We start from the raw sequence: 18,820 nt of genomic DNA on the forward strand, positions 1-18,820 counted from the left end.
TCCTACATTTCTGACATATTGTTAGTTGTTTTTTTAAGGATAAGGCTCTTGACTGTTTCTTTAAATGTTAGACTTTTTGATTAATGTAATTTATGACATGCTGAAGTCTATAACTGAAAAGAAATATTTCAGTACTTCTTGCTGGATCATCAGATAGCAACTGAAGGTCAATTTATGGTTTTATAACATAGTTTTAAATTTAACTGAATAGTACATAAAGCAACTTAATTTCAAATGTTTTAAAAACACCTGCTTTGGTGGCCGGCATTGGGCGATACGGTGTGGATTCTGGAGCTCCAGGAGAACACCGATATCCTAGCTGATTTTGGGGATCCCCAGGGATCATAGCTGTCTTGTGGAGACAGCGAAGAAAGAAGACGCTGGCTGGCATGGATAGGGAATGAGCAAGTTCCCTGAAATACCGGCGTTAGTCTTCAAACCGTCAGCGAAGAAAGGCAGCCATTAAGGAGCTGTCACAAGCCAGAATGGCCACGATCAGAAAGAGGGAATGTAGGAGCGGTAATTGAACGGAGTATTGTTACCAGGTGTGTAATTGGCCAACTCACAGGTAAAAGAAAAAAAATCTTTGACTGCTTGAAAAAATTTTAGTGGAAGATTGGCGGCTAATTGGCACAGAAGGACTAAAGCGGAGAAGAAGAAAAAACTGGAATTTTAAAAATCAAACCTAAAGCCCTGTAAAAAATCTTCCATTCGGATTTAAAACTGGATTTGGAGGGAAAAAAATAAGACAAGGAAAAGAAGATAGAAAAACATTTTTAAAAGCAGAAGAATTTAATGTGGAAAAGAGAAAGTGATGCTTTTGTGAATTACAAGATGGCTACTTTGTTATGGAAAGGATTGTGAATCGGAGAAAGACAGCTGCTGGCGGAGAGTGTGAGAAAGAGGTGTGAGAGAATTCATACAGCTCTACCAAGATAAGAGAACAAAGGACAAAGACTGAAACAGTGCTGGCTCAAGTGAAGATCTGAATTGGACATTATTTAAAGAGGTGGGGGAAGAACACTATATGGATTTGGAAATTTGAAATATATGTAAAGGAAAAGAATAAATTTAAAAATCTCAGCCTTTTAAATTGAAAATATGGAGAATTGGGAGGAGGAATATGAGACATTGAGGGAGATGTTTCAAAAAATCAAGCATTTAAGAAAGCATTTAAGGGAAACAAAGAAGCAGAGGATTGGTTAGAATGCAAAAAAAGAGAAAGAACAGAAGAATAAGAAACAAAAGAAGCAAAGAGATAATATTGGAGAAGAAATAACTGAAAATAAAGATAAAGATGATTACACTGAGTTTAGCAGTGACAGAATAAGAATGGATAAGGGAAAATACATCTCAAATAAGAAAAGAAGAGAAATAAATGGGGAAAGATTGAGAAAGAAAATTAATAGAATTAAAATTAAAGAAAAGAGGCTGAAGGGGAGATACAAGAAAAGGAAAAAGAGGAAGGTAAGGGAATGGGAGAAAGGGAGGAAAATACCAAGAAATGGAATTGTGGAGAGATTAAGGGGAAATGGTTAAGAGTCAGTGAAAATGTTAATTTGTTAATAAAGAGATTGATGTTAGTGGTAGAAATTATATGTGAAAATGTTGTTAAATGAAATAGACCAGTAGGTGCAATGTGAAAGAAAGAATGATTTTGGAGAAAACATTAAATGGAGAGAAATAAGTAACATAAGCATTAATTGAAATTATGATGGAAAATTGAAATTGAATGTAAAATTGAATGAAATTGAAATGTTATTTACTTTTCAATTTACTTAAATGTGATTTAAGTGTTATACTTACAAGAAGTAAAGAAGAAAAAACTATTGTTAAAAGTAAAGAAGATAAAGGATTGGAAGATTGGATAAAAATTTAAAGGGAAAAATGGAATAAGATGAAATATACTGTTTATAATTAAAAAGATAAGAGGAATTTTGTGAAATATACTTGATAAATGAAAGATTGGGGTTGCCTGGACTCCATAGTGGAAAATATTAAATTGAAGATGAATACAGCAATAGAGAGAGATGAAGGAGGAGAAGAGAGGTGGAAGGGAAGAGGAAGGAGAGAGAGGGAAGGAAGAGTAGGGAGGAAGGAAGGGAAGGGAAATTAGAGTAAGAGAGAAGGGAAGAAAGGAGGAGAAGGGGAGGGGAAGTAGATAAGAGAAGAAGAGGAGGGGAAGAGAAAGTAAGAAGGAAAGGAGAGAGGGAGATGGCAGGATTGAGAAGAAAGATTGCTGTACAACAAAAAAGATGAAATGGAAGAAAGGCAATCCCAAACATATATAAATATACTAAGATAAAGAATGAATGGTTAAAAAATAAAAGAGAATAAATATGAATAAGCAGGAAAATTAGAATTTGAGGGCGAATGAAGATGTTGTTTATATAAGTAAGCAAAGAAATATTGAGATATGATTAAAAAAAGGAAAAAAAGAAAATTGTGGCAAAAATTGTAATTGAGTAAAATATATTTGAATTTGATAAATTGTATAAAATAAGATATGGCCAATACTCTGTTCAAAAAAGATGTGGGTGAATGTGTGTGTGTGTGTGTGGGGGGGAACCAATAAAACTTGATTTAAAAATAAATAAATAAATAAAAACACCTGCTTTGTCTTTACTTAACCCCCCTCTGAGTTGATCCAAGAAAGTTAAGTTTTTCTTAGATTCTGAAATAGCAATAGCACTTAGACTTATATACTGCTTCACAGTGCTTTACAGCCCTCTTTAATTAGTTTACAGAGTTAGCATATTGCCTCCAATAATCTGGGTCCTCATTTTACCGATCTCGGAAGGATGGCTGAGTCAACCTTGAGCCGGTGAGACTCGAACTGCCAAACTGCTGGCAATCAGCAGCCAGCAGAATTAGCCTGCAGTACTGCATTTTAACCACTATGGCTCTATGACAGTGATGGCTAACCTTTTTGCTGTCGCGTGCCAAAAGGAGGAGGAGTGTGGGGGGGTCGCGTGCCCATACCCATAATTCAATGTGCCTTCCCCCCATGCATGTGCGCATGACCCCCCATGCTACCCATACTTTTAGCACATGATGGCACAGTGGGCCTGGTAGGCCCATTTTTCACCCTCCCCAGGCTCCAGAGGCTTTCTAGGAGTCTGGGGAAGGCGAAAACAGCCTTCCCCAACCCCCCAGAGGCCCTCCGGAGGCCGGAAATGGCCCATTTGCCAACTTCCGGTGGGACTGGAAGGCCCGAAAAACAGCTGGCCAGCGCACGCATGCACACTGGAGCTGACCTAGAGCAACGTCACGTGCCCACCAATATGGCTTCACGTGCCACCTGTGGCACATGTACCATAGGTTCTCCATCATGGCTCTATGAGTTTCCTATGCTGAGACCATCTACTAAACTTGAGAATATGTTACTGTGAAAGTAGCTGGTGATCAATAACCACACCCATTCTGCCCCCAGTTTTATTTTGATTTGATATGCATTAATATTAAGTTAATACATAAATGAAAAATTATCTCTGAATTTTCATTTGGACTTGGATTTTAATCAGAAGTTATTTTTGCATTCTATTTTTAGTGGAGTCCTCGGTACTCTCTGATTTTAAGTGCAAGAGTTCTAGTAAACCTCATACAAGAGGGCATTACGTAATATAGAATCCATACCTCTTTGGACCAGGAGTTTAAGAAAAAGGAGGTGGAGTGTATGTATCATTCTAAAAATAGACTCTTTATATTCCTTCCTTCAATTCTACTGAGCTTTGGGGCCCAGCTACCTCTTAATCCTAATTCACTGCATATGTTTACCTAAAGTGCAGTGTCCCACAAATTAAATTCTAGTAGAGTGTTTGAATTCCATAAAAAGATCTATGGTAATCAATAAAAGTAAAAACACAGAAAGGGCATACACTGTGTAAAAACAGAAATTATCCTGGCTCCCAAGGGGTGGTGGTAGAAGTCATCTAAAACTACATCACATGTTATTTCAAATAATAGCTGTATTTAAGAAACAGTGCAAATAATTGAAATTATACAAGTCTGCCTTACAGTCCTCCAAATGGTCATACCAGAAAAGTCTGTGATTTTTACTATTATTCTGTTAATTTGGACTTTAACTCACTTTACCTAACTGTAAATAAAGACTAATTCTTATACTGTAGCAAAAAGTGAAAGAAAGGCTAGTTCCCCACCCCAAATGGGAACTAAGGTCTACTAAGAGTACAATAATGTAGGAAGAAGTTTTTCCCCTCATTTAGAAGGGTGTATATCTTAAGAGAACACACACACACACACACACACACACACACACACACACACACACACACACAACCAGGGAGAAATGTTACTGTTTTGAGAGGGTGCATGGCAGGATTTTGGTATTTGCTAGTTGCTGTTGAATTCCGGCAAGGAATGGCAACAGTAACAGTATAACAGAGTTGGAAGGGACCTTGGAGTTCTTCTAGTTCAACCCCCTGCTCAAGACCCTAAAACATTCTAGACAAATGGCTGTCCAATCTCTTCTTAAAAACCTCCAGTGATGGAGCACCCACAACGTCCAGAGGCAAGTCATTCCACTGATAATTATTCTTACTATCAGGAAATTTCTAAATATCTAAATTTAGAAATTTTCAAATTTCTAATTTCTCATTCTAAATTGGATCTCTCTTTGATAAGTTTCCAGCTGTTACTTCTTGTCCTGCCCTCAAGTGCGTTGGAGAATGAGACAACCCCTTTGTCTCTATGGCAGCTCTTCAAATTTTGGAAGACTGCTATCAAGTCACCACTAGTCCTTCTCTTTTTAAACTAGGAACACCCAGTTCCTGCCATTGTTCATATGTTTTATCCTCCAGTCCCCTAATCATTTTGCTGCTCTTCTCTGCACTCTTTCTAGAGTCTCAACATGTTTTTTGTATCATGGTAACCCAAACTGGATGCAATATTCCAAGTGTGATCTTACCAGTGCAGTATAAAGGAGTAGTAACATTTCATGTGATCTTGATAGTATCCAGTGGTGGGTTGCTACCAGTTCACCCCAGATCAGGCGAACCGGTAGCAGCGGCGGGATTTATGAAGATGTTGAATAATATTTGGCTTGATCAGAGGCATGCCAGTAAAAGACAGCTGTTCTGTCCCTCTTTGTAATCTGTTGTAAAAGCTGGCATCCAGTGTTGTACTAAGAGCAGGGGCAATGGCAAGCAGCACATTCCTGTCTGATAAATATTGATCCCTAGAATGTCAATAAATCCATACATGAATTTATTTGGCATCATGAAAACCATTAATTTTATTCTGACATTTGCTTATATATGTGTTTCTTCCATTACAGCATTTCACAATACATAATATGGGAAATATATTATGTTGAAGAAGTTCTCTTATTTTTCTATATCTATTCAGTCCCATTTTTTGCTATTTTATATTAACAGAATTTAAATTCTGAGTATATAATTTAATTTATACCATTCAGCTTTAATTCTCAAGTAGATCTTTTGTGTTTTAGTGAAATTATATATCCAATATGTGGAATGACATATTGGACCAGAGACAAGTATATGAAACCTGGTATATACAGTTGCAATTACTATAATTTCTTTCTGTTCTAAATGGTTATATTATGAATTGGATCTATATGCTTTGAATTTATTTATAGGCTGGTATTTCAGCAAATGGATGCTAGGAGTTACACGAATCTTTGGTGAACGTGTAGATTCTAAATTTTTAATGCCAGATCTGCATGATATACTAGAGCCCTGAAAATATGCTCTCCTTTAAGTTGTTTTGAAGCTACAGTATTACATAGCAGGACTGTTGGAGGCAGAAACCTGGATTGATGAAGACTCTGTTATTATATTTCACCCAACACAAATGAGTACACTATATTTGCAAATGTAGACTAATTGACTTCTTTGCCAACTGGTCTCTCTTTTCTTTTTGCAGGTATATACATATTGAGTTCAGTGACCAGGAACTTATCAAACATATTTGAAATCATTTTATTTTACCCTCTGTGTTTTTTCTTTATTAACAGGGGACTAGCATTGCTACCAAGGTTGGGCATGTAATCTTTTTTTAATGCTTATTTTCTCTCTCTCTTTAAAAAAAGTGGTGCTTTTAATTTAGATTATATGCTACTGAAAAAGTCTGATAGATCTACTCAGAAAACTGAAAGAGAGAATATAAAGATGTAGAACAAAAAATCAAAGTGAAACATTATTAAGAAAGTGACCAAAATAGAAAAAAACATAAGACTTTTGTATAAGGAAACTTCTTAAAAGTAGCATGCAAACTGATAAATATGTACAGTATATATGTAAAACCAAGATTACGCAGTGAAATTCACATACACCTGCAGTGAAGTATCCCATGATAAACAATTCTCCCGGCCAGGTTTTTGTAATTTCTTCATCTGTTTTCTGCCAGCAAAAGATAATACAAAAATGTCTTGACTCTCCCTCTTTTGTAGTTTACATGATTCATATTGTTACTACTTCATATACAAACAGTAACTGTAATCATGTGCTTCAACCACGATCACATTTCCAAACTGATTTTGGGAATACTACAAATGCTACATCTTTTTGGAACGACTGGAAAACATCAAGGTATAAATCTAACAAATAGACCTGTGAAAGTTTTCTGAAACTTTATTCTCATGTTGAACCAAATATATAACTTTATAGAATGAGGGATGATGTACTTTGCTTTTGGAGAGTAGGGAAAAGCTTGTTGAAGAGAAGGAAAATGTAATGGAAGATGAAGAGAGTATTCCTTGATCCTGCTTCCCTCATTGCAAGAATAGTTCTTTTAGTGGTCAGTTAAGTACTTGCCATTATTTCCAGAGCAAATATATACCATGAGAATATCTTTTCAAGCTAGATTCCCTTTAAGGTAAAGGTTTCTCCTGTCTACTCTGACTTTAGGGGGTAGTGCTCATCTCCATTTCTTAGCTGAGGGAACCATCTACTAGCAGGGAAGAAAGGCGATAAAACAAATGAGAAATTCTACCTCCATATAAGAAACTCTTAGAATTTTTGGATGGTAGCAGCACAGACTTAAAGTACATTTATTTATCCCCAAAACAAACGTAGAACAAAACATAACGAAATGAAGTCATTTTCTCTAAACATTACTCCAAAAGCAGAAGCATACAAAGTCCACAAGGAAAAACATACTGACCAAAACCCATGAAAGAAAAAAAAGACAGGAATTAGACAAAGTAAAGAAATCTGAGCAAAAAGGCTACTAAAAACTGGAAAGAGACGTATATACAAGTTATTTCCACAGGAAAAAAGAGGGAAACAGATATAAACAAAAAGTTCCTGCTGGAATCTGAACAATGAATAAAGTTGTCTTAATAAAAGAATGAAAAAACAAAAGAGCAGAATGTGCTGTTCAGCAGAATTGCAAACAGAAAGGAGAAGAGGCTGCCAGAGTTGTTGGTGAGGAAATGGGATGGTTCTACAGAAAAAGAAGCTGTATATTGGAAACATGATAAAAAAAGGAGCCCTTGGCTTTAGAAAAACCATTATCTTCTGATTTAAGTGTAATTATTTATTTAGGGGGTATCAAGCCATTACATGAAATTAAAACTAAAGATAAAGTTAAATTTGCTACTCTGGTAGAAAAAAAAGCATGAAATGAAACCAGGGGTTAAATGCTCCCGGTTCGGACTGGATCGCCCGATCCGGTAGCAATGGCGGCGGGTGGTTCAGAGAACCGGTAGCAAAAATCCCTGTGCGCCCCCCCCCCCATGCCCAGCTGAGCTGCATGATCATCAGAGGCTTTTTTTTTTTACTTTTAAAAGCATTTTTTCTACAACCTCTTCCGACGAAAAAATGCTTTTAAAAGAAAAAAAAAGCCTCTGATGATCACACGGCTCAGCTGGGATCATCAGAGGCTTTTCAAAGCATTTTTTTCTGCAACCCCTTGGCCGAAGAGGTGGTTTAAAAAATGCTTTGAAAAGTCTCTGATGATCCCAGCTGAGTTGCCTGATCGGCAGAGGGGTATTTTTTAAAAAATACCTCTCTGCCAATCAGGCAACTCAGCTGGAATCATCAGAGGCTTTTTAAAAAATACCTCTCTGCTGATCAGGCAACTCAGCTGGGATTGTCAGAGAGGTATTTTTTAAAAAGCCTCTCTGATGATCCCAGCTGAGTTACCTGATTGGCAGAGGCTTTTCAAAGCATTAGAAAAAAACCTTTTCCCTTTTTCCCTTTTTAAAATGTAAATTTTAATCTGTTTTAAATTATTGGGGTGTTTTAAATCTGTCTGGGGCCAAATTGTTTAATTCGGTTTTACTTTGCTTTTAAATTTTGTATTTATGTGTTTTATCTGTGGCTGTTCACCACCCTGAATCCTTCGGGAGTAGGGTGGTATATAAATCAAATAAAATGAAAATGAAATGAAAAAATGAAATCCCAGCAGCAGCAACCTCCCACTCTCCCCTTTCTGCTAGCCCCCTTCTTTGCACAGGATCACCCAGCAGCAGAGACGGAGAGGGAGAAGGGGGCAGCGGCAGCCACTAGCATTGAGGGGAGAGTGCCACACAGAAACGGGAGCATACAGAAATGCTGCCCCCTTCTCCCTCTCTGTCTCCGTCTCTCTTTCACTGCATTCAGTTCATACTCAGTAAAAGTACCTTTCTCTACAAACATGGAGTTAGGGTTTTCCTTTCTTGAGTTTTGAATGGAGGCACGCCTGACACCAACTCTGCTCCTAGTCCTTCTTTTCTCTAGACTAGCCATATCCAAATCCTGAAACTGTTCTTCATATGTTTTAGTCTCCAGGCCTTTAATCATCTTAGTTGCTCTTCACTGCACTTTCTCCAAAGTCTCAACATCTTTTTCATAATGTGATGACCAAAACTGGATGCAGTATTCCAGGTATGGTCTTAACTAAGGTTTTATAAAGCGGTTCAAATGCTTCACATGATTTTGATTCTATGCTTGTTTATACAACTAAGGATTGTATTAGGTTTTTGGTTTTTTTTGCTGCTGCTGCTGCACACTGTTGACTCATAATTAAACTCCACGGATTCTTATATAGTCTCTTTTAAGTCTCTTATAAAGTATGACCTCTAGAATCTCTTATAAGTTACTATGACATATTAATTCTGTATGTCACACATCAAACATTATTAAATTTACAAAGTGCAATTACATACTGTATATTGTATTTAATTCAATTCAATTTAAATGCTAAATATTATTCTAAATATTAGCCCCTGATATGCTATTCCAGGCCAAATTAAATATTCAGGTTAAAAAAATTGCCTTCCCCCAAGGTAAATTATGAAGTTTGCCCTCCTGAATCTAATGGTCATTGGAAGTCCAGGTGTCTTCCATAGTGGCTGCTATCTTCTGCCACTTTTTAAGAATCATGCGCCAGCCAAGGCAATAACAATACAATAACTGCAGTTTGGCTATGATTAGTTAGATTGATAAACTCCACATTGGAGCATAGTAATATATTTGAGGAGTTTTCAAAAAGTTTAATAACCCAGCTGAATAGAGCCTGTGGCTGAAAATATATTTCCTGCCATTACTCTCAGACAAACTCTGGGCAGTCCCACTGAGATAAAGCTGCCGGCAGTTGCAGTAAAAACCTCCCTATTTTGGCATTCTACACATGGAATGATCTCTCTAGTAAAGCTGACTCAGCACCACTTGGTTTCTTTTCATCATCTTCCCATGAGATTATTTTCATACTGCTGTTTTATGTATTTTAGTTTTGACTGTTTTAATGTTTGTTGTAGTCTTTTTAACCATTGTAATGTGAAATATCCTAAAAATACTTCAGATGGAAAATTGCATGCATGTATGTATATATGCTTGAATAAGGGGGGAAACATTAGCAGAAGTAAGAAAGATCAGCTCAAGCGGCTCTCACTAGCCGCCTAAGCAATATCATGAGCTAATAAGCAGATACTGGCTTCCTAAAATCAAATCTTTGTTGCAGCAGGGGACTTGATAGCCCAGGTGAGCTCAAGAGGAAGCCTGCGAGATGGAGTAACTGAGAACAGTCCCTTACTCAAAAGGATTTTCACCTTTTGCTTCTTATATACACCCATATTCACTTGCCACTGAATTGGCTTGACCTATTATGAAAATAAAACCAGAAGCTAAAAAAAATCTGAGTTTCTGTTTCGTATTAAGAAAACAAATGTAATGCCAACCAGAATGCTCCTTGAACTCCCTGCTGGTGATACATTGTTCTTATTTCCTGAAATTCAAAAATAAAGACGAACAGTCAGCTGGAGAAGTAAAGATGCCAATTATTGAGATGAAAGCAATAACAATGTTAGCCAAATCTGGAAGGAAAAAGACATTTTTAATGACAACAAAGATCAGAAGAGTTGATTATAATAGATCATAATTGTTTTCCTATAAGGTGAAAAGTAGAAAGAGAAAGGTGAACTCTGATACTCAGGAAGAAGGAGAAAAACAATACCTTCGAATTATGCATCTAACAATGATTACTAAGTACTGTGACTGCAAAAGAAGCAATCTGTCAATATATTCTGAAACAAATATTGACTGCTTTCTTTAGGTGATTATCACAAAGCAGATTTTTGGGTGTATGATGTGAATGGATTATTCACTAGAAAAAATTACTGTGCTTGTCAAGAATGAGGGAGGGAGGTAGATGAAGGGATAAGGTTGATGGACTAAAACTGTGTCACACTATTTGTTCTTGTTCAGCTTGTGATCCATCAAGACACACATATTGGTTCACTGATGCTGTTATCTAACATGGTATCCCCTAACCTTTGGTTTTATATCAACCAGCTAAATATAGTTTGGTGCTCTGATGTTGCCAAGAAAATTCTCAACAACATCCTTAAATGCTTTCCAGGTGATTTTCTCTGGCCTCACTAACAGATCTTTGAACCACTTGTCATTGATGATATATCTGATCAATGGACCAAAAAAAGTCTTTTTTAATTATGGCATCAGTTATTCTTGGAAACATCTGTCTCAAATAACAAAAGCATTCACCTTCTTTGTTTATCACTTTCATAAAATTTTTCATTTTTATGTGAAGCGGAAGCACCAATATCTTTGTTGAATCAACAAGTGGTTCATGCACCATATTTTCTGTCCTGGACCAAATTCTTTCGCAGTGGCAGTTTCTTTTTAATGTAATACAACCCTCTTGCACATCTGTCCCATTCACATATGTAACAACAGTACTTGATATATCTGAGCTACATGCCAAGCAGCAGAACCAACTACTTTTAGATCTTCAGATATTCCAGTTACACTTGGTATAACTGGATTTGCTTCAACAACAGTTCCATGTTTCCATATGTTTCTTTCGCAACCAACAGGTACTGAAGGATGTATATTGCAACATGAGAAGATTTCTATAAAATCGGTTAAATTAAATAATAGGTTAAATTATGGGTTATTTTCATGATTAGCAGCCAAAAATCTGTAATTCAGGAAACATTCAGGAAACAAAATCTTTGTTGTCCATTTGCCTTTCTTCAATCCTCATGCTTTATATCAATCCTCCATGGTTTAGGAGATATAGAAAGGGGCTTTGAGATAACATCCACAGGTTTCTTCAGGGCTGTCAGATGTAAATGGCCTGATCTGGAGATTCAATGTCTTACATACTCGGGGTGCCCATTCCATCTTTATGCTTAGATTGATTTGACATGGGAGAAGGCTAGAGCAAAGTAGAAAATGCTTGCTTTCTCCCCTGTCATCTGTCATTACTATCCTAGCTTAACTTTTCTGCTATTCTTTTTTGGTAATTAAACACATTTCCAATATATGTCTCCCAGGGGTGGGTTCTACTTACCTTTACTACTGGTTCGCATCGCGCACACACATGCTCTTCTGTGCATGCGCAGAAGCTACTTATGATGACGTCCGGGTCAGTGGGCAGAGCCTCCCACTGGTTTTACTACCGGTTCTTGTGAACCGGTCCGAACCGGTTCACAACCCACCACTGATGTCCCCTTAACTATTTATTCAGTTCTCAATGTATCCATATGGTCCCTAGATAGAGTTGTTGGGTGGCTGCTTGATATCCTCTGCTCTGAAAAACATTCTTTTAAATTTATTTTAATTTCAGCTGTAAAATTTCAGAATACTTTGTTTCTTAGGCATCCTCTGCAGTCCATGTTGACATTGTTAAGACAAACCACAGTATTTCTGTGTGTGAAATAAATGTATTGGCAATTGTGGAAGATCCCTGGTTCTGCCACAAGCGATAAATCAAAGAGTTAATTTTCTGCCTATGCAAGAAACTATCAGATTATTAGAGCATCAGAAACATCAACAAAACATCAAAAATGTTTTTATTTATGTACCCCTCAACTTCCTAAATTTTTGACCTAAAACTGTCATCCTACTAGTTTTCCAATGAAGCATGAGGTGAAAAATTGGTCAACATTGAATTGATCAAAAAATCATACAGCTTTATTTTTTTACATAAGCAGAGTCAGTTTTTAGAACAAAAATCGAGTTTCTTTTAAATCCAAAAGCCATCCATTAATACAAATTTATATTTCATGCCAGTATTTTACTTAGCAATTCAGCTTTTTATTCACTTTTGCAATATATAAAACTTAGCTGTTATATCTTGGTCCTTTCCTCATTATGGAAGATTTTATAAGGACATAGTGGGGAGGGCTGAGAAATAATATGTTGCTCTCAGTCTTAGGAACAGAACCTCAGCTTTGTTGTATTATTGTGCAGTTTTGCAGATTAAAATACTATATATTGTATTGTTTGCTTAATTGCAAATGGCCCTATATATTGAAAAATTGATAATATATATAAGGACTGCTTGTGTAACTTTCAGTGAAAATTGGCATCTCTGTCAATAGCTGTCAATTAAAAACTATATGAAACAACTAGAGATTGTTTCCAAAATTATGAATATCAGGACTAGGGAGTCAGTGAGCAAAGAAAATATTAAATTGATAATAGTCATCACCACAGGCAAACTGTTTACATTTTGGTGCATCCCCACACAACAATGCAATCGTTCCTATTAAGCCAGCTGCTTTTCCAAAAATTTAGTGTTACTATTAAAAATGTTTTGAGAATTTAATCCACTATTGAATATGAACATTAACTCTGTGACAGAGTTTACAGCTTTTCTAACCAAGCGTTCCCATGTTTTTATGTTCTGTGGACATTATCTTCTAAAGCTTCTGCACCCAGGATAAATTCTTTGTGTGTCAAATCACACTTGGCCAATAAAGTATTCTACTCTTATTCTATTGCAATTCCAATAACTCCCACTCCACTCCACTCCACTCCACTCCATTCTTTCAAAAGACCTTTGCAGGACTGCTCAATAGCGCTTAGGACACCAATGGACCCAAATCCTTTATCTTCACAAACCACCAGGGGTCACTGGACCACTACTTAGTTGGAATCACGAGACAGCTGACATCTTGCGGCTATTTGCTCTTTCTTCAGCTCAAACCAGTAAAAAAAAGAGTGCAAAATTCAGTACTTTTATAGCGTTCAAAGCACCTCACGTACTGCTCCTTATCAAGGGTTTGACAGGAAGTCTGTCGTCTAGTTATTGGCAATAACCTTACAGTTCATAGCGCGGAAAAAGTTTCCTTCCTGCACTGGGTTTTTGAACCTACATTAGGAAAGGGATGCAGGTACATGTAGTATTTTATTACCCCCCCCCAAAAAAACCCCACATCCACTTCCTAACTACCATCTTAAGTCATAGATCAAAGACGTTTTGGAGTTAGATGACATCTAGATGAAATCAGCACTGGATCAGTATTTCGCCCCAATTCTAAGCGCTTTCTGGAACCTACTGAAAACAGATCTTTTCCAGAGGAAATTTGTGGACCGATGCCAGACTCTGCATGGGTTAATTCTGTAATTCGGCTTGTAGATTTTTTTTAAAAAAATTATTTGCTCTTTTATCATTCAGTGAACCGCCGAGAGTCTGCTTGTGATTGCAGCAGGCTAAAATGTGATACTATAATAAACAAGTATGTTGTAAAGAACGCAGTCGTACAGCCATAAGAAATGGGAGACGGGGTGGTTCCTGAATGCGTGATTTGCCTACCCCACTCCTGTTCCTTCTTTCGCCGCGGGATCCAAACGACTGGACATTAGGACCACAAGGAGGGCCCTTCAATAAAAGCACCTTAAACCTCTCCCAACATCGCGGCCGCGGATGGGGGTTGGGGAGAGCTGTACGCAAGTCCTGGGTGCAGCCGCGGGACAGCGCATGCTTCCAGGGTTGGCGCGGTGGCCCCACTGCAGCGCCCTCCCTTGCTGGCCGCCCGGTGACTGGAGCTCCTGGAGTGACGTCACGGCTGTGCGCACTTTGCGGTTGTATTGTTGAAAGCCGATAGATAGAAGGAAGGAGCAGGCAGAGAGCTCGCGGGGAGAGTGGACGGCGGAGGGCAACCTTCGTGAGACAGGTAGGCGCGGCTGCTGCTGTTGCTGCTGTTGGGGACGACGCGAGGGCTGGGACTGGAGCTTCGGCATCGCCGTTGGAGAAGACTCCTGGGAAGCTCCGGGTTTGGGGGTACGTGCATATCGAGCCTAGTCTGCCTTAAGACGCCGGGGAGCTGGAGACCAGGTTCGGACCCTTATACTTGAGTGTGAAGGCCATTCGGTGGCTGCAGCTCTGCGGCTGCACTGGCGGCGGCTGCTGTGCTGGTGGCCTCTCGGTGGGGCTGCCTTTCTGGCTCTTCGCCCCAATTGGGCTGCTTTACCGGAACGGAGGCTTAGAGAGGCAGGCCAGGTTTGTGCTCTGCTAGTAATCATATCGCGGGGTTGAGGAAATCGTGGAGGAGAAGAAAGGCGAACACGTTTGGGGTGCCCGCCCGTACTTCGTCAGGTGTATCACCTCTGAAAAGGGACGCCACAATGCGGCTGTTACTCTAAAAATACGGTTCTTCTGGAGCTAAGGAGACCATTTCCCCTGCCAGCATTTCCAGGAAGAGGGTGGGGGGAGGGGGGTGCGTTCTAGCTCCTTGTGACTTAGCGGTTTTACCAAGACCTCTTTGTTTGGAGGGCAGCAGGAAGAGGCCTCTGGGCAAAGGTTGAATCAAAGTGGCAGAAGGATGTACAATAACACTTCGTGGGTGGGTGGGGCGGGGCGGGGCAACTGTTGCTTATTTCTTTGAGAAGGATGGCACAGGAGGCTAAATAACTCGCTCTGTACTGTACTATTAATGTGGTACTGTAAAGCTCAGTCTGGCTTAGGGCCCAGTCGAGCTGTCTCATCTTAAATTATTTTACAGGGTGGCCATGAAGATAAAAATCCAAGGGGAGGATGTGTGATAAAAAAAAAGTGCAAAAAGTTCTTCAAGAGAGATAAAAATTAATATTTTCACACACCCATATTAATATATAGCAATTTGAATAAGTGTGAGATATAATTTTGTTTTATTGTTTATTGAAAATGTTAGGTATGGGTAAAATTTACCATAATGCCCATGTCAGTGCTGATCTCATTTGATTGGCAAGCCTATATTATCCCATAGCCTTTCCTAATAACAGCCTTGGAGACGATTGGCCTGCAAGAATACACCTCAATTCTAGTAATTATGTCTCTTTATATAATCTTTTCTGTCTCCATTCCCCATCTTGTGACTCTTTATTTTTCTCCCCTTTGAATAAGAAGTAAAATTATGCTGTTTGCTTTTTCTTTTCAGATGCTTTCCTGTACTTGGGGAGGGTTCTCTTCCTGATTTTCTTTAAGATTTGAGATGAATATCTGTCTATCTTCCACCTATATTGCTTCAAAAACAAATTATCCAAATTGATTTTGGGTCAAAGATAAGATGGTCATTTGTTAATTATAGTCAATGTGTTCATTAATTGCTGTTACTGTGTGACTCATATATGCTGGATCCAGTTCCTTAATTTAGTTGCAGCTTTACAGGAAACTTGTACATTTTTACTGCTGAACTTCAGTAGAAATGTTGTAACTTCATTATGAATCCATTATGGACTGTCACAACCATTGAGTTTCCTTTTAATCTTCTTCATTCCTGTGCTACTGTATTGATTTCAATGCCTCATATTTATTACCAAAGTATGTTTTCAATAACTGAATAACATGTAATGTTAAACTTAATTATTATAAAATAAGACCGAATAAAAGCCATCACTTGCACAGCAGATAAAATAGTATTTAAAAAAATAGTTTAAAATAGAAGAATATATAAAAGAGAAGAAAAAAAATAAAATCATTGTTCATAAAAGTAAAAAAAGGACTAAGAGGAAGAGATGCCTGACTTTCTCTCTTTGGTCTTGATGCCTTCCTGGAATGGGATAGTCATTTATGAAAGCAATATTGTATGGCTTTGTGATTCGTGACTTTATTCTGAAGATACAAGTGGTATCCTTTTGTGTTGAGGGTCATTGACAACTTCTTATAGGGAACATTAGTGAAGGAGTAGCAGTGTAAAGTTGTAAGACAGGAAAGTTTGACTTTGGAAAATGTAGACACAAACATTGCCACCCTTCATTTAAGATAAATATTGGGGGTAGCTAAAAGATCTATTATGACCATAGGGATGTGTATGAGCAAAAGAAGTTGAATATTCGTATCAGCCTATTGAGCCCAAACCTATTATAATATTTATATCTCTCTGACTTGGATAACATGGGAGTCTTAAGAAAGACAAACTTTGCTTACTGTAAACTTGCTATTAACTATTGGTCTTGTGAAACTGGTTCATCAAGTGCATGGCTGAGCTATGTCACAATTGAAATAATAGTTACCTCTCTGGTTAGGGAATGAGGGGGTAGGTCAGTTTCAACTACTGGGGCCATCTGTTTCTCTTAGTACAACCTTCCTCATGAGGTTTCTGTTGTAAGAGTTAAATGAGTCCATGTAAGCTACCTGGCACTTCTTAGACTCTAAGACCTAGAGGAATAGCAGGTCAAGTATAATTAAGAAATAATTAAGAAGCAGAGTAGCTTTTGGCTTTCATATGTGACAGAAAATGCTGAGGAGTTCATGGAGGAAGGACCATCAGTTCTGCAAGGAGCTTTTCTGACCCAAACACATAGTAATCAGGTATATGGTGAAAAGATTTCTGCTAAAGGCTCATGGTGAATTAGATGTCTGTGAGGGAGCACAGACAGCATTATGGTGAGATTGGCAACCAGGCCTCACTGGATAGATTGTGAGGTTGCCCATTTGCATTATGGACTGGTGTTCCTTGTGAGTAAACAGCAGGAACTGAGCTTTCTACAACAGATTCATGAGGTAGTTGGAAGTCAAAGGATTATATCCCACAAAGTTCTGCTGGACCTCATTTCTTAATCACTTTTGGAAATTGCCAATTATTTTTCAACTAGTGAGATCCTTCCAAGTGACAAATTTTAGAGAATGCACTGGATTAGTTTCCTTTAATCCTTAACAAAAGAAGTTTAAAAATAGGTTTAAGGATATTGCTAACTTAAAGATAAATTTAAAATTTTTTTTGGAATAAAGTGATTAGAGCATTGATTAAATCATTGGTTTTGGAAAGTTATAAATGGACTAAGGGTTCAGATGGATTTGAAATAAGGTTTTGAAATTGATTGTGAGGATCCTTTCTATGGGAAAATGCAATTGTTTTGAATTCTTGAAAGAAAACATGGTAGGATGGGAATTTGAACAGTGGATGCTAGAGGACCAAAGATTACATTAAAACAGAAGAATGCTTATTTTTGACTATTAATACAGAATGGCGCAAAATACATCAAGTTGACCATTTCTGAGGATATTTCTGAGCAATGCATCCAGAAGTTAATCTTAAAAGTGCCTGCCATTATAAATAGATCACTTTTAAGACATGTTGTAGAACAGGAACAGATTTTACTGGACAGGACTAGGACTGATTGGAAAATGGATTTGAAAATGATAGGTTGAAATAGTGAAATGGAAGATATTACACTGGATATAAAAATGAAACCAGCGGATGCCTTAATAATTAAAAGGGATATGCAAGTGTCAGGTGTGCCTCCTTTCAATAGTCAAGAAAGAAAAACCCCAACTCCATTTTCATTGAGAAAGGTACTTTTACTGAGTATGAACTGAATGCAACCATAGAAAAGCAAGATCTGAAGCATAGACATGAAAATCACAGATAGAAAGCATCTCCTCCCAACTGTCCAGCGTATATCATCCAATTCACAGGTCCTCCATGGGTCATGTGGGAGCACACGTCTGGCAGTGTCATCCTCCTGATATGCCACGACCGTTGACCTTGAAATAATATCAACTTGAAAGAGAGAACTGCAGCAAAGATTCACTTTCGTTTTCCTCCAGCATGCTTCCCCCCCAAGAATCCCCCTAGCACCCCCTCCCCCATTTCCATGGCAGCCGATCAAGTAAGCATCGAAAGAGCGGAGGCTGACAGCAAGTGGCAAACTAAAAGAGTGACTTAGATAACTTTCTTATCTTAGATTTACAAAAGAGATCTGATAAAGTTCTGATGGATTTTTTGAGAAATTGAAATTCTATGACCGTGATGGCGAACCTATGGCACATGTGCCGCAGGTAGCACACAACACCCTCTCTGTGGGCACGTAAGTCGTCGCCCCAGTTCAGCTCTGCTGCGCATGTGCGCACACCTCCCGCTGGCCAGCTGGTTGTCTGGTCTTTGCTGCGCATGCACGGGTGGTGGGGCACGTACATGGGGTGCATGCGGGGGGCTATGCGTGTGGGGCTGGGGTGTGTGCAGGGGGGCCACGTGCGAATGTGCGAATGCACATAGGATGGGCAGGGGGCATGCATGCATGCACGGAGTGGGGTGCATGTGCAGGGCCTGTGCGCACATTGCATTTTGAGGGTTCGGGAATGTGCACACGCATTCGTGCACATGCTTTGGGCACTCAGTCCAGAA

General features: G+C 38.4%; 1 protein-coding gene across 3 annotated transcripts in view; it reads left to right on the forward strand.

Moving 5' to 3' along the window:
- The first annotated feature begins 14,278 nt into the window (after positions 1 to 14,278).
- The window catches only part of CYSTM1 (cysteine rich transmembrane module containing 1), a 42,453-nt gene continuing 37,911 nt past the window's right edge, over positions 14,279 to 18,820 (forward strand). The window contains exon 1 of one of the 3 annotated variants that reach the window (XM_070940825.1): positions 14,279 to 14,389. The gene's annotated coding sequence lies outside the window, so the exon portion shown is untranslated. The other 2 variants (XM_070940823.1, XM_070940824.1) reach the window with 2 other exon arrangements.

The sequence above is a fragment of the Pituophis catenifer genome, unplaced genomic scaffold (assembly GCF_029215685.1).
Source record: "Pituophis catenifer annectens isolate HBS135680 unplaced genomic scaffold, rPitCat1.0.hap2 SCAF_3, whole genome shotgun sequence".
NCBI classification, from domain to species: Eukaryota; Metazoa; Chordata; class Lepidosauria; order Squamata; family Colubridae; genus Pituophis; species Pituophis catenifer.